Source organism: Brachyistius frenatus, unplaced genomic scaffold (assembly GCF_029030835.1).
Source record: "Brachyistius frenatus isolate BFR_SWC_R1_liver_20210118 unplaced genomic scaffold, ASM2903083v1 Contig_113, whole genome shotgun sequence".
Lineage (NCBI taxonomy): Eukaryota > Metazoa > Chordata > Actinopteri > Embiotocidae > Brachyistius > Brachyistius frenatus.
Genome location: NW_027210712.1, coordinates 412,965 through 430,000, shown reverse-complemented (window position 1 = coordinate 430,000; position 17,036 = coordinate 412,965).

Genomic DNA, 17,036 nt, shown 5'->3' with positions numbered 1-17,036 from the left:
AGGCTTCGACTGTCTCGTGATTTTGACACTGAAGTTCAACGACGAGGCTGCAACCGTCCGCCGGTCCTGTATCCTCTCTCCTCCCACCCCGTCACTGCTGAAAAACCTATTTTCAATCACGGCACTGTAGATTAAATGTATTGCTGCGTAAGTTGTTCCACCGATAGGCCTTTTCGATGCCTTTAGTCTCAGGTAAAGAATTGCTTTTCAAACATATTCAGGAGCACGTCTCAACTCACGGAGCCCGGAAGTGGCACTGCACCTGCTTCGAGTGTCAGTTGACCAACTATAAAGTCGATAGCATCCTCAAAGTTCGCATATTGCTAACGATATAATCCAGAAGCTATCGATGTCATCGTTATTGCCTTTAACTAACAGTAATGCTTTGCATCCGTTGCATTTCAGCTGAACTAGTTAATGGAGTTGTTGTTAGCCTTGCTGTTAGCCTAGCCACCACAGCCAGTCTGACTAATTGATGACATATTTAGCTTCACCAAAAAGGCTAATAGCTACTTGTATTATTTTTGGTAGGTTGGACGTATTAGTGAACACGATGACACATTACATCAGATAAAACTCCACATTGCGCAATACTACGAGGCTTTCTCCTCTCCGTTGTGCTGCGTTGTCTCTAAATATATATACATTTATCTCGTGCGGACAAATTAGTTAAAACATGCGCACGATTTAGTATCTCGTGGAAACATTTAAAGTTGTTTTTCTCTCTGTGGCCACTCCCGGCCTCCTTGTAAATTATCCGTTTTTTGGGGGCATTAAATTGGTCTTCTTATCAAGAAGTTTTTTTAGACTTTGGCTATATTACACTTTTAGTATTAGACAGTTTAAATATGCCAGATAATAATATTAACCATCATATGACTGGGAGTGCTGCAGTGTTTCACGTAGCTGGTTTAAAATCGATCATCTGAGTGGTTGTGTGTGTCGGTCATTCTTATGATCACCCATCTCATCTTTTTCCTCGTGTAATTCCAGCCTTTCTTATCATGCCTCATTCTGACAGACAATTCCCCTCCAACTTTTTTTTTCTGTCTGTTCGTCCACGCTGCCGGCAGCCGACAATTAAAGCCCAGCTAATGTCACATCTTTTTAACAGGACGTGGAGAGAGGGAGCCATAAAAGAGAAATGCAGAAAGTTGCGGGAGGGGGCGAAATTTGGGAATTGTTGAGGAGAAGCAGAGAGATCGGACGATAATAAAGTTGCGGCTATCGAAAATGAAACTCAAAGATAATGAAGTAATCTGTCGGCAGGTTCAACGCACACACTCGTGCGCTCATAAAGACAGATGGACAGACGCAGAGATAAGTTGCCGCTATCTGAAATGTAATAAAACTGAAGTAAATGAGTCTATTCTCCTCGTCGAGCTGAAGGCCATTGTGGCAGTAATAGCAGCTGCAGTGGTGCAGGCCTGAAAGGAGCGATAATGAGTTAGTAGTAATAATCTCTCCCAGCTCACACAGATAAGGACCCCCACATTTGTATGCTCCGGGTGCGATCTCATACCTCGACTTGTTATTTCGCCGCGGAAGGTTGCAGGTTCAAATCCCCAGCTGCGGAAGTCTGGCTGCGATTTGTGAATGTGAAATACTCTCTCCTCCCTCATCAGCTATTGTGAAAATGATCTTGACCAAGACCTATAATCCCTCCAAATCAGCCGACAGACTCTCGTCTAGTCTGTGTGAAGAAAACAAATTAATTCCCCAATGCAAAAAGTCAATTTGATGTTATTCTGCGAGTAAGAGAGGACACTCACAAACTTTATTTTTTGAGGTTGATCAGCTCTTCGTTAAACTCGTTTGAAGCCAAGAAAAGGTTGTTAGTTATTTTTAAATGATACCAAGCTTGTGTGCACATGTGAAGTATACTAATCCAACAGTGCAGACATTAATACACAGTGAGTTATTCTCTGCGACTTCAGTAAGTTTTCAACCAGGCAGTAACATGATGTGTATCCATGGCGACCCAATGAGGTTGCTTTGAGAGCCCATTGAGGGGAGCTCAACCACCAAAACCTACTAAACTGGTCAGTTACTACCAATCAGCAACCAGCAGTGATGTCACCCGTTGGCCGTTATGAAGCCTTCAGTTCAGCGCCATCTTGCTGGTTCGGAGCGGTTTGGAGCCGGAAGTGACCATATTTGGGCGAGCTGGGGGAGGAGCCAGTGGTGGATCAGACTGGTCTGATTGGAAACCCAACGATACTACGTCCCACCAACCGATAGCCGTAACCTGACTGCAACACCGGCCTGTCAATTAAACAGACACGCCCCCAAAAACACACCGTGTTGAGGTTTATTTTCTAATGAATGAGGGATTATTTTTAGATGGACGGCCAAAAAACTAATAAGAAGGAGCGACTTCAGCTAACAACACCGAGATAACTCGTGGAGAAATTGTATTGACTTCGAATTTCATCATACTAGTTGAATGAGAGTCTATGGAGTCAGAGGCTTTTGGGAGCCAACCTCTAGTGGCACTCGGTGGTATTGCAGTTTAAGAGAAACCGTGTATTCGACTTTATTGTGTCTTTTGCATGCTAACAAGCTGCCACTTGCAAAGATAAAATGCAAATGTTTAGCTTTGTACTGCATAATAATAGATACAATTGTACTACTAGCATGCTGTGCTAACATGCTGCGATTAGTTTTGCAGGATAAAGTCGGTGATAACTCAAAGAAGTGGAGAGAGGGAAATATTGGCAGAGTTCATTTGTGAGAAGACGGTGTCAAGGAACCACTCCGCTCGATTCAATTTGGCAGATGTTGAGATCTTTCGGTCTGGACCGAACCGGTTGAAATGACTGACACTGCTTCTGCGAACACGGTGAAAATTTTGGCACATTTCCTGTGCTTAGAGATCCTCTCCTCTGCTTTTTGGAAAACGCTGATCAGCTTGTCAGGATGGAACATTCTCCCTGGCAAAAGCCAATTAAGTCTGTTCAAACAGAGCCAGTGAACTGAAAGACAAGTTTCACACCATCGTGATTCTCACATGTCAAAATCAACGGCGGAGGCTCTGCAGTGAATATCATACTTTGTGAGGTGGCTTTGCTCCGACTGATTCATATATATATATATATATATATGAAGGAGGAAATATACCTTTCCTCATGTCATCTTTACTATTGATCGACTTTCATCACCTCTCACCACGGATGGAGGTCAACAGCGTAAAAAAAAAAAAAAAAAATCCCTTTTGGAAAAGACAAAAGCGAGAGACATAAACAACTTTATCTATAACGACGGCTTTGCCCCCGATATCGTGGGCCTGAAGTGTCTGAGCTGCTCCGTGTGCGTTTTTGGTATTTGCATCTGCGCTTGATCTTTGATATAATCCCTTTTGCCAGAGTAACATGGGTGACAAAATATTGTGAATTTTGTAGGACTTCCGACCCCTCCCCCCCCACACACACACACACACACACACACACACACACACACACACACACACACACACACACACACACACACACACACACACACACACACACACACACACACACACACACACACACAACCCAGCCATTCGAAGCTGGGCTCATTATAACTGGCTGCAAATGGCGATAAGACTCGGCGAACGCTGCGCTGACCGTGGTCACAGTGTCTACACATGCCACTCACACAAAGCATCTCTGCAACCGCAAGGTCATGACGGTCGGCATAATAATGCTACCTAGTCGGTGCAATCGGGCTTTTAAGTTTTACCCTCGAGTGTCCTGCCACATTGTCCTCTTGATGTTATCTCCGACTAACAAAAAAAAAAGAACATAAATCTGCATATGAATTCTTAAAAGGCCTAATTAAAAATGAGATTACAACCTTTTATCCCAGAAATCTTTTTGTCTGCGCTCCTATCTTTTCCCCCCATTATTTAGTGTTTTCTACAACACAGGACAGTTCAGCTCATCTGAATGTGTGTGTGTGTGTGTGTGTGTGTGTGTGTGTGTGTGTGTGTGTGTGTGTGTGTGTGTGTGTGTGTGTGTGTGTGTGTGTGTGTGTGTGTGTGTGTGTGTGTGTGTGTGTGAGCAATCCGCCGGGTGCACTGCTTCTATTGTGGAAAAGAGCTTTTGATCAGTGGAAGTCCAGGCTGCAGAGGCAGAGAAGGTGTGAGCAGGACGATGTCAATCCTCGAGCCAAAACCCGAGACTTTGTGGAGAAGACGGTCTAAATGTTAACCAAATAACTGTCTGAGTAATTGCGTAAGATTTTTTTTTTATTTGTTTCTGATTTTTTGACCTCATTTCCAATGCAAAAATGTATTAAGAGCTGATTGTATTAAGAGATGATCAGATATAAAAAAAAGAGAATTATTAAAGAATACTTACTCAGCTTCTCTGAAATATAAATAAAACACTTCCTCCAAAATAATTAGTGTTTATCTTCAGTGTGATCGATTTTATAGTGTATGTACAGTTAAATATAAAAAAAAAATATATAAACATTCAGCACAGTTTGTGTAAATAAATTCATCTTCCTGATCTCTGGAATATATACTTATATAATTATCTGCACTATTTGTTAAGTAGCTGAGACGTACACACGTTATTACTGTAAGAGATACATAACCATGAAAAGGTTCTGATTTTTTTAGGGTTTTTTTTAAGTCTGAAGAGTTGGCAACTGACTGACATGTCAGATCCAATGATGTTTAATGATGTCTCAAGATTTTTTACCTTTTGCACCACCGTTAAAAGGTCTTGGATGATGATCTTTTCCAGCCTGAACCTGCGCTTATGTAAAGATGATCTATCCACGCAACATCTTTAATTGGTAAAATGAAGACATACTGTATAACCAAGAATTAGCAATGCAATTATATTTTATTGATGTTTATCTATACTCAAAACAGGAAATGCGTGTTTGGAAGGCCGTCCTGTCCTCTAGAAATGATGTTTATGCGCAACTAATTTGCAACAGCAAATATGTTTTAATGGAAACGTAATGCAAACAGGATTACATTTTCTGTTAACCAATAGAGGAATTGTCCTAAATTTACATATTTGGCATGTCGCAATGTTGATACATGTTGATGCTAAACAAATTAGACAGATATTCTCTGACAAGGAATTCATTTCTACCAAAAGATCACATTTTTCAGTGCAGTATGAACTCAGTAGTGATAGATCGATCTAATTTTTGTATGGTTATGTTTATACCTTGGACTGACGCTTTAGATTAGGGAAAGATTGTGGTCTGCTTGACGACAGAAAAAGTCAAAAGCATATTTGTTTACTTAAAAAAACTAAATGCCTATCTTTCCCTGACCTTAACCAAAATGATTATGTTGGCTAATCATAACCAGACAGGAGCTGTTGAGTTTCTGGTGTAATATTCACGCACTTTGTTGACCCGCCATCCGCCCCGATCACCTCTCAGCGACTCCAGTGCACTTCATAAATGTAGTGTGTTATTTTCTCAAAAGAAATGTTGCCCTGAACATCACTTCTTGCTGCTGAAGGCTACAAAGTTTACTGACGCATATAAGATGCCACTCAAGCCCTCCATTGTGTGACCCTTTTCGAGGAGCTTTGAGTGACTCGGCGTGAGTCCTTGGTATGCACTGACATTGAAATGTTGCAAATACTCTCCCTTTTTTACTTTAGACCATCCCACCGTCCTTGGATTAAGTATTTTCACCGGTGACCCGCGTAGAATAAGAAGGTAATGTGGGTCCAGAGTGTTTGACGATGAGACGTATTTCTCCTTCTCATCCATCTGTCTCTCTTTCCTTCCTTAATATTTCAAGGATTCTGTCTGTCTTGCAGCGTTCGCCGGCATCAAGGCCTTTACTAAATTATACGGCTGGCAGTCATGTTACTAAAAGGTTATTCTGTGCTCATCATACGGATAATTTTTTTTTTTTTTTTTAAATCCTGTCATGATTAATTTCTCTTCAACATTACTTCATCACGACTCAGGTAGAAACTTCTTAATCAGCCTGTACTGACTTTACAATTCAGTACATGAAGTCGACGTTCGGTTCGCTCAGCGTCAATTTCATAGGTATAAAAATGTAAAACTAATACTTCTGGGCTCACCACATCCACAGTACACCGAAAACCAATGGTCTATTCCATTATTGATTAATCTATAGATCACTTTCTCAGTGTACCAATATATTCTTTAGTCTTTATGTAAGAAAAGAGGGACAAAAAGTGTCATCACAAGTTCCCACAGTCCTCTAGTTTAATTACTGTGTTTGAGCTCTTGTTCAAATTTCCAGCTCGTTTAATTTCAGAGACAAGCAGAAAATCTCATTTGTCATTTTTACTGGCTAAATTTGCTGGCTCTTAAGACACTAAATTAGCAATGGAAAATAAAGTATTTCACCTGTTGCTTTTTAAAAATCAGATTATCCTTTTGAGTATTTGAGTCAGAAAGTTGAAGAGATGAAACCTGCAACTGAAAAGCTTCAGGTCCCTCGAACTACCATCCTGACACCCGTGGTGACTTTCACAAAAGGACAGGACAAGAATGACCCCAAGAAACTCCCTCAAGTGAAATGGCAATAGATAAAACTGCTTTATAAATTTAATAGCTGTGCCACACATTGAAATAATTACATGTAAGAGAGAGAAAATCAGTGAGTGTTATTAAAAAAAAAAAGGTGATGCAGTCATTTGGTTTAATTTTAAACACATCTTGTGAAGCTATATAATCACATAATATGGGTGTCTGTGGGTTTTGTGATATTTCATTGCTGTTAATGGGGACAATGACATTTCAGAGCAGTAGGAGGGAATCAGTTCATCCAATCATGTCCCAGAAAATGGGAAAAAGGTGTTGCACGGAGTTCTAGTTTGAGGTTCAAGAGGGAAGGCAAGTAAAAGGAGCAGGATTAAGTATAAAGCATTCCACCACGAGCAGCGACCCCTTCGTCATCGTGCTCTTTACCGTTCACACTAATCTGTAGTAGCACACACATCTGAGTCGCTGCCAAGACCGGACTCTTGGAAAAGAGGCAAGTTGTGTTCAGTTCAGTCGTTATTAGGATAACTTAAAGGGAATTACAGCAAGTCAGCTATACATTAAAAGAAGAAAAGAAACTGACAACAAGCGCTGAATACAAGGAGCAGATAAAAGAACACAATAAATAATGCACCCATTAGTGGGCAGGCTCACACACCATTACCGCCTGTTTACATCGACAAGCTTTTCATTGTAAATCTGGCTGTCACATATACCGAAGAACTTAACTCATTTGGTCGTTATGGAAAATAAAAGAGGAGATGGATAAGAAATGTACACTAAAGAAATGTTCAAATAGAAGTTGAAATGGAGGTGTTGAAAATGTATTTTATTCATCTTATTCAGAATGAAGCTGAATTGTCAGTTGAAGTTTGATGCGTGAAGCGGTCTTTGATGAGCAGGAAATTTAAGCAGTTGAAGTGTAAGTTGTGAAAATAGTTGAAATACCCACAAACCTGTTGAATGGGGTCTGCTTTCCAGCCATAGATTAAGTACATTAAGGAGCTTTTTTTAAAAGACAATTAAACTATTTGTAAATCCTGAGCAAACACTTTAGTGTTCAGATCCTTTAAGCATCAAATGGTCCTGCTTTCATTCTGCCTGTTGTAAAGACGTATTTTCAGCAATAACCAGAACAATGAGTTCTGCAACAGATGGTGTGGCCCCAACAGAGCCCTGATATCAGCATCGCTTTGTATGAAGTTAATAGATAAATCACAGCTGTTGCCAGACATGATTTTTTTTCAAGCATTTTTACCAGTTTTTATTTTTTGATCAAATCTTTGCACAGTTCTGCATTTGTGACATTTTAAAAACGTCTGACCATATTTGGTAGGAAGGCACGAGTTAAGGTTTAAGGGCCACGTGGAAGTCAACAAGTACTCTGTTGGTGTTTTGGTATTTTCATGGGATTCAATGACATTTGATGTTTCCACCAAGGTTCCTACGTGGTGATAAAGACACTCTAGCCATAGAGTCATTGATGATCAGTGTACCTGCCAATGCACAAATAAAAATCAAACAAGAAGCAATTTCAGTGAAGAGATGTGCTTAAGACGTGCTCACTGAGTGCCATCGTTAACTGCGCCAATGCTTGTTGCTAGTTGCCCATCAGCGATTATAAACTCATCAATTCCCATAATAATGGCAAACAATGCTCCCAGGGGGGGTTTCTTGTTCACGATGTATCACTAATTAAGTGTTTCTCTAGTTAAATAGACTGGTAAACAGACATTTTTTTTGCCTGAACACACAGCTGATGATATTTTGGCTCCAGACTCATGACTTCACTGTTATTTCAGATTCATGCGGCAAGCCATAGTTTGGATGAATGCCTGAGTGTTTCATTTAGTCTGCCTGGAGGGCAAGATTTACGGGGTTCAGTATCTGTGGGAGCGGTGGCTCCCCCGTGCCAGAAATAACCAATCAACACCATGAGGGAGATATGGATCCATTTCCACTTGTGATGTTCGTATCATTTGATGCCGGTTAAATTGTTTATGACGGGCGAATTCAAAATCGCGCCGCGACTCAGCAAGGCAGAGACACTGATTTAAAGCACCGACATCATGCACACACATCTGTAGAGCGAATGTTTATGTGCAGACCGCAGTGTTTCCGGAAATGGCTTCTTCTGAGGGCTCAGCGGTGGGTTACATGAGAGGCGGGAGGTAATTTTCTTACTAAATAGACGTCTTACAGTCCCAAATCCGTGTGGCAGGATATTGCAAAGAACAATTTATATGCATCCACAAATTCCAATCCCAAAATGTACTCGCGTTCTGAATATGAACGACTTTTGGATGTGGAAATAAAAGTTACACAGAGGAGGTGAAACTTCCCGTAGAAGGCGTCATTTTCCAATCAAGTCTGAGTGTTAAGGTATTCATCCAAATGCTTTGGTATCCTGAGAAATAATTAACATATTTTGTATGTAAATGCACTCTTTGGCCCGTCTTCATTCTGTACTCCCTTTGATGTTTTTGTGTCATTTTTCGGGAGGACGGTGGGATCGTTCTGGAGTCGCCTCTACATACGCCGCTACACCCCCGCGCTCAGTTTCGTCCGCCAACACACTGATTTTGGTTAATGCTGTTACATGAGCACAGCTTTTCTTTAAGGGCAATGTCAGAAAAAGAGAAAAGACAGTTCAGCAACAGCAAAGTGGCAGAGAAATAATCCTCTCTTTCCCGCTAATTAGCATTCCTTCGTGTCTCAGCCCCTCAGTGTTGAATCCAGTTTGGCTGAGAGTCTCTACCTGAGTAATTGTTTGGTGATTCAGCAGCATCACTTGTCTACATGTTTGAAATGTATCAGTTATTTACTGTGTGGACTAAATTGTTCTTAATAATTGTGAACCATAATTTGAATTATTGCGAATTCTACGAACCCAGTATCACAGTAAAGTGTGAAATAGACACGCACGTCCACGACAGCAAAACGTGGGATAGCCACGCTTGGCGATGTCTAGGCGTGACAGTTGCACATTTTGCTGTAGTTGAATCCCGGAGGTGACAAAGTTGTTCTCTCGCTGTTTATTTTTTCTAACCTCAATTATATGTTTTTGCTAGTTGTTTTGTTTTGTTTTACTCGCGCCCAATACAGTAAAACGTGTAACTGTCACGCCTATACATAGCCAAGCGTAGGTATCTCACATTTTGCTGCATTGGACGAGCATGTGTATTTCACCATTTTGCCGTGATACCGGGTTGATACGACATATTATATTGTATGACAAGTTACAGATGTGACTGAATTAGACCATATAAGTAAGATTGAAAGGTAATTCTTGATAGAAAAAAAAAATCTCACCTCAAGGTGCATTTAGCTTCTCTTCTGGTGGTTTTGGCCGCATTACATGATCTTCATCAACAGCTGTAATTTTAGGTTGTCAGGGAATTGTAGATGTTCGCTTTTCATTTTCCTTGGCACCTTTTTTTTTTTTTTTTTTTTACACTTGCAAATGACAAGTTAATAGAAATTGTGAACCATACTTTGGTGTTTCATTTTTACATCTTAAGTGAAGATTTCTTCAAGCTCCTCATTTCCTTTTTAATAAACAAAATGAACCAAAACAACCCCCAAAGAGGAAAATCTTGGATAGACAATAATGAGAATAAGTATGAAACAAAATTTAAATCGAGACTCCAAATCTTTCTGAACGAAAAATAAATCTTTCAGTTTGAATCAAATATTATTCATTATCATAAACTTGTTTACTAGATTCTAAGTCAATCCTAATCTAGAGGAAAAAACAATATAAAGAGCATGTTTGGATGCTGTTGACTCTTCCGGTCCATAAAAGAATTCAGAAACAATTACTGCTAGGTTTGGATTGCACTCAAAACAAATTGCTCCCAAATGTAAATATCGTCAATATTGGTGTTGGTGATAAAACATAAGACTAATTCACCACTTAGTTTATTGACTGCAGGTTTACTGGTTGTGTGATTGACTGCTTGTTTGGTTTTTTTATATTTAACTGTGACAAGCTGAAAACTAACTAATTGTGTTGGTGGGAGACGAATTACTCATTTACTTACATAATAGGTGAATAGCTCCCACACTCACTAAAGGAGTGATTATTCCAAAGAAATCATCAATCAGCCGATCGGCCGCCGGAGTGAACTGACTGATTAATTTCTCCTCTGAGCGACTTTTTATCAAGTCAACTATCCGACGGTCTGATTAACTGATTAAACTAACTGCCCGTCTAGGTGACTGCGCACTCACTTGACTGACTGATTAACTTTTACCGCAGCTGTCAGTCAAGATAAGTGGCTTATTTGGGTATTCACCGTGCCCCGCGGGGTGCCATGTTCAACCAGCCTCTAATGGCAACAGGCCCGAGGCAAAGATGTTCGCGAAAAATATCCACAGTCCGACCATAATACCCCGCTTCTGCTCAGCGGAAATGAGACGACTGTGGCATGATCTCCTCTTAACAGACAGACAGACAGACAGACACACACACACACACACACACACACACACACACACACACACACACACACACACACACACACACACACACACACACACACACACACACACACACACACACGAGCACGATACGCACAATCACTCAAACCATCACTCTCTCAAACAGCACTCCCATTGCGGTCTTTTTAATTTTCTTTTTTATAAAGACTATCCCTCTCTTTTTTCCCCAAACTAATGCTCATTTCATGCCCCCCCTCTCCTCCCATTACTCGACCTGGACCCCCCCCGGTTCCCGCCCCCGTGTCCTTAAAGAGCGGTCGGTGTGGTTACAGGATGGTAATTAAAGTCTGCAGTGATTGGAAATATATCCGCGCGGCATATCATTTTAATGCCAGGGCCCTAATATGCCAAGATACTGGCTGTAATTGGATTTTGATTGGTTACTAATGAAGATGCACTTCCTGGGAGACAGACGTGACAAGTCATCTGTTTTACACCAGTATCCAATAGTGTGTCCGCAGAGGTGCACACACAGACATATAGAAGTAGTTATAAAGTTCAAATTCACATGCGGTGCAGAGATTCTTATGCATGCACATGCTCTCACATGCAGTACTAACCTACACAGATCGCACAAACCAATCCTGCCGTGGTGGTTTTACAACACGACAACAGGAGCATTTAGCTGCATTAATGAAGTTTTGGCCACAAGACAAAGAAACTACTCAGCGAGTACACGGACACAAACGGCCCTGAAATGTTATGACAAACCTGCCAGCTGTTAATTACTTGCTTTTAACAGTATCATTTGTTTTGAAGTTATGTTTCTGGCCGCTCGATTCATTCACGCCAAATATTCCCTCCTTTTTGATCTGCTCTTGGTCTCCACCAACTTGGAGAAAAACAGAGTAGGTTTATCGGTTTGTTTACGGAAAAATACAACAATAGCTTCCTGCTGCTGAAAACAAGACACCAAAACAATGACCTACAAGAGGCTAAAAAAACTGGGCTTGAAAGCTAGAGGAGGCTAAGGCTAAGTGTTTTCTTATTTTCTCTTGATTTGCCAACTGCATTCAAAAATCGACCGCACAGCTCTTGTTCACGTGTTATGATCTGTGACGCCGCCTCACACGTGCAGTTAATGTTCGGCAGGTTTTTGCACATGGAACCTAAACATACACGTAACATATGGTGAAAATATTGTCTTGTAAAAAAAAGCATTCGTCTTCTGCCAGTGAGGCTTTATGAAAGCAGATTAGTCCACCCACACTCTACAGGCTTGAGATATTCCTGCTCACATATCTTCACACAAATACGAGCTCGGGGGTTTTACTACCTGGAGTGAATTCCAGTGAGCCGTCAGTGAACTGTAAAAAGGGGAGAAACTGTCACTGCTGTTTAACCCGCAGCTGTGATTCAGTGCAGTTTGTTCGTGTCTTTGTTAGTGAGCTATTTTCCAGGCAGGTTTTTATGACCTCACATCTGCACTTTGACAGAAATGTGCTGCCGGACCAGATGTGCTCTGGTATCAGGTGTATCCAGGGAGAAGCAAAGGGTTTCCTTGTGACGAAGCTTTTGTACCAGGACAGTATATACTGTATATAAAAGTGGACGTAGCTTCCGCGTCTGAAAAATGAGGCCGAAGTGCTTTAAGCTGCGATACCACCGAGTGCCACTAGAGGTCGGCTCCTAAAAGCCTCCATAGACTCCCAATCAAATAGTCTCCTGAAATTCTTAGTCAATACATTTTTTTTCCACAAGTTATTTCGTTGTGTTAGCTAAAGTCGCTCCTTCGTATTTAGTTTCATGGCAGTCCATTTGAAAATAATCCCTCTGTTGATGAGGAAATTAAACCTCAAAAAGCTGTGTTTTCAGGGGCGTGTCTGTTTGATTGACAGGCCTGTGGTGCAGGTTTTTATTTCAAAATAGATGCACCTTGTTTTAACAACAAATGTATGTGCGCAGGTGTCTAAACTGTTCTGCAAACTTTGATAAATTGAGAGAATTCATGTTAAATTAGCTTTCAAACTCTTCCTCGTCACTGTTAGTTTTAACCGTAGTCGTTCAGATTTAAGACTCAAATTTATAGTCAGGGTGCATTACAACTCTGCTCCAGTAGCATCCTACAGCTAATGCAAAAAATTAGGCAATTATCTGAGCCTTAATGGGAAATTTCAATGTGTCTGTAAACAAATCCACGCCCCCCCCCCACCCGCCCCTTTTTTATTCATTGCATGTGTGTGTGTGTGTGTGTGTGTGTGTGTGTGTGTGTGTGTGTGTGTGTGTGTGTGTGTGTGTGTGTGTGTGTGTGTGTATGTAAACATGTCTCTCCTGACATTTCATTAAGCATTCATTAAGAAGCCAGAATATCTTCCTAATGCATCAGTTACAAGAATAAATTGGAAGTGCTGTTCAGATTAGGCTAAAAACATCTCTTTCTGCCACATCCTCACACACACACACACACACACACACACACACACACACACACACACACACACACACACACACACACACACACACACACACACACACACACACACACACACACATTAATTTTCTCTCTCCGTCTGTGTCCCTCTTTTAGATATTTCCCGTTTTATTCATCTCAAGCACACACAAATATCCTCCCCTGCTCCCTGATTACCCCTCAATCTTTCTCTACCTCCCCCCTTCCCTCCCCTCCGTCCTTCCTCCCTCCCTCTCTCCCCTCTGTCCTTCCTCCCTCCCTCCCTCCCCTCCGTCCTTCCTCCCTCCCGCTGCCTCTTTAATGCTCAAACTCCTCTCGTGCTCGGCCCGTGTCTTTAATCTAACATCTCATTTAGTCGAGCTAAAAAGGAGGTCAGAAGCTGATATGAAATTTGCTTTCCTCTCCTCCTCCTCTTCCTTCCTTCCTCCCTCCCTTAATTCCTCGTTCTTTTTATTTTACTCATTCCTCCTCCTCCTCCTCCCTCTCTTCTCGCCTCTTTTGAATTATTCTCATCAAATGTCAACCTTTTGTCCGGTCTCTTTAAGTTTCCTCCTCAATTTCGCAGTATTATCTTCCTCTCCTTCATTTTCCTCTCGATTCATTGCCTTCTCTTCGATCCGCCCGTTTCTTATTCTTCTCCCCGCGTGCCCTTTTGACTGCTTTTCACCTCTCACCTCTCATCTCCTTAAATATCAGAAATACCCGCAGCATTGTGAAATGCAGTTCACGAGGGTGTGGATGAGTAAATGTGATCTTTGGACTGATGGTGGGAGGGTTGTTGTGTGTGTTGGTTCGCGTACGTATGGCAGCACATAAGGACGATAATCTGTCGAAGCGTCTGTGTCCCAGGCGGCCAAATGGGATTTCCCACATGGCCTAGACACACACACACACACACACACACACACACACACACACACACACACACACACACACACACACACACACACACACACACACACACACACACACACGTTTGCACAGCTCTCCTTCTCATGACATTGCATTGACTTCTATTCATTGTTGAAAACCCAACCTTTATCAGGCTTTGGTCTCCATGAGAACTACGGATCCAATGAGCTCACAAAATTGCATACAAACACACACACACACACACACACACACACACACACACACACACACACGCACGCACGCACACACACACACGCACACACACTCAGATGGCTTGTGTACTTGACATAATCTCTTATGAATTTGAGATTGCTTTTAAAGGACCGTTCTCAGCAGAAAATGACAGTATTGGTTGTAAGAACACGTGAACAACGATGTTGATGTTGAAAGTCTCAGCGAGGAGGTTCGAGCGGAGAATGTCGAGGAACAGAAATAATTAGAATGATTATATCGCGGAAACGCATTAGTCAAATCAATTTCTGTTTATATAATGAATAAATCACAAATCTGCCTCGGGGGGGTGGTACTTTACTTAAATAGTGTTTTTACTACAACCATCTTTACGCTCAACTTTGTCTCATCAATTAAGTTTCTAAATTGAACTGAAACAGCAAATTTGTTTGAAGGAAATGGGATTTTCTGTTTTCTGTGTCCTCTACACCACTGCACCTGCACATGCTGATTAGACTGACGCTCGGGTGTCTAAATTTGACGGTAAAACCACATTTCCCATGAAGCCCATCACACCTGGTTTTGCAGCTTTTGTTTTCTGGTCAATTGGCAGGTTTGATTTGATGACGGGAGGTCGAGGAGCCTTGCTGACTGTAAATGAGGAGTTATTTTTGTCAATACAGCAGGTTTTGTTTTGGAAAGGCTTTCTTTGTCCCACAATGCCTTCAGCAAAGCTTGCGAATATTGCTGACATTGATTATTGTGATCACGTGAACATGATTTCCTGGAGGGACTGCGGAGTTGTTGCCTTTAACCTATCAGCAGACAGGAGCCTGGACAGTCGAGGGCTTCGTACACCTCTCCACCGCTTCCTGCCAACTCCAGCGAAGTTCATAAAATGCGCAGCTTCCTTCGTTCAAAAATAAACATCGCTTGTGAACATGATGTGGGCGGTGATTATCTGCACCTAAATGGTGACTGAAATGGGACCTCATGTTTTTGGAATAATTTGACCTCAGAGAAGTAATTAGAGGATGGTATCGGACTGAGTAGTTCAACTTTGGGCGATGTCACAGGAGTTTGAGGCTGAGTGAAGGTTTTAACCTGTGAACAAGGATGGATGCAGATTCCTGACTCAGCAGCTTTGAATTTTTCATAAAGGCAGTTTTGAGCCAGGAAACAGATGTGTAAAAAAAACACACAAAAAAACCCAACTACTTTCTCAAGGATTTTAGAAAAGGTTTTTAGACAGAGGTAAGACCACAGGTAACACCTCATCTGCTACTATCAGCCTGTTGAGCTGTTTGACCATGAATTACGTAACTTTACAAGCTTACAATATCTTTTCTTGTTTCTTTGTTTTGCTTTTTGTCTTCATGGAAAGTTTCATAGAGGACAAAGAAGTCGGTGCAGGTGGTTTGTTAAGAGTTTGTTGCATTTTAAAGTGCTGACAAGCACAGAAAGAACAAAATATGCTCAAAAACCAAGGTTACAAGAATTTGTACTGAACAGACGGGAAAAGACACGACATACAACCAATTGTTGTCTCAACCCAGTTTACGATTGATAAATGGAATTGGTACTTTATGTTTGAGGTATTTCGGGTTATGTATTAAGACCATTGAGCTCCTTCTATATCTAAGAGCAGGTGCCTTTTTGCTGCAACAAAGAAGTGGGAAGTTGGTTTTTTTAGTTTTTTTCTTTTTTTTTTTAGTTTTGGTAGAAATTTCTGAGAAAGCACAGAGACCTTGAAGTACTGAAACTCTCCTTTGGAACCAATACTAATGCATTTCTTTGAAATGACGTGGCAGTAAAAGTCTCGCACTAAAGCCAATCCTAATGATTTCTTTTTTTTTTAAAGAATGATTTAGACCATGACGCGCTCTAACTTTGTAATGAAATCAATGACAGACTGCTTCAATTAACTTTCAGAAGAGCAGTCTCCTTCACCATTCAGCAAGTAAAAAAAAAAATCGGACATGTTGTCATGTCCACCAAATTGAGAAATAATTCAGGATGAGGACTATCATTAAAAATGATCCACCTTTTCCTTTGAAGTTTGGAAATGACTGAGGAGAAAGTGAATTGACCCCCGGCCCCCGTTTTCAATACTAATGACAGTCGTTCGGGTTGAATAGCAGCTCGTCGAGGACAGAAAAGACCAATGTGACTCTTCGAGAGGTGGAGCAGACACTAAGGCAAATACAGGATACGCTATATGAAGCCAGAAGCGGTAGGCAATTAGGAGAGAAGATGATGAAAACTAGGGTAAAGCATGGAGGGAGGAAATGATAGTAGAGATAAGGAATGAATGCCATCATAGATGACAGTAAAAAAAAAAAAATAAATAAAAAGATAAATACAAGACTATCACAAAAGAAACATTGTCTAACTGTAGTCTTACAGTTAGACAATGTTTCTGCATATAAAAGTGGACGCAGCTTCCGGGTCTGAAAAATGAATCCAATCCAGAAGTGCCTTAAACTGCAATACCACCGATTGCCACTAGAGGTCGGCTCCAAAAAGCCTCCATAGACTTCCATTCAACTAGTTT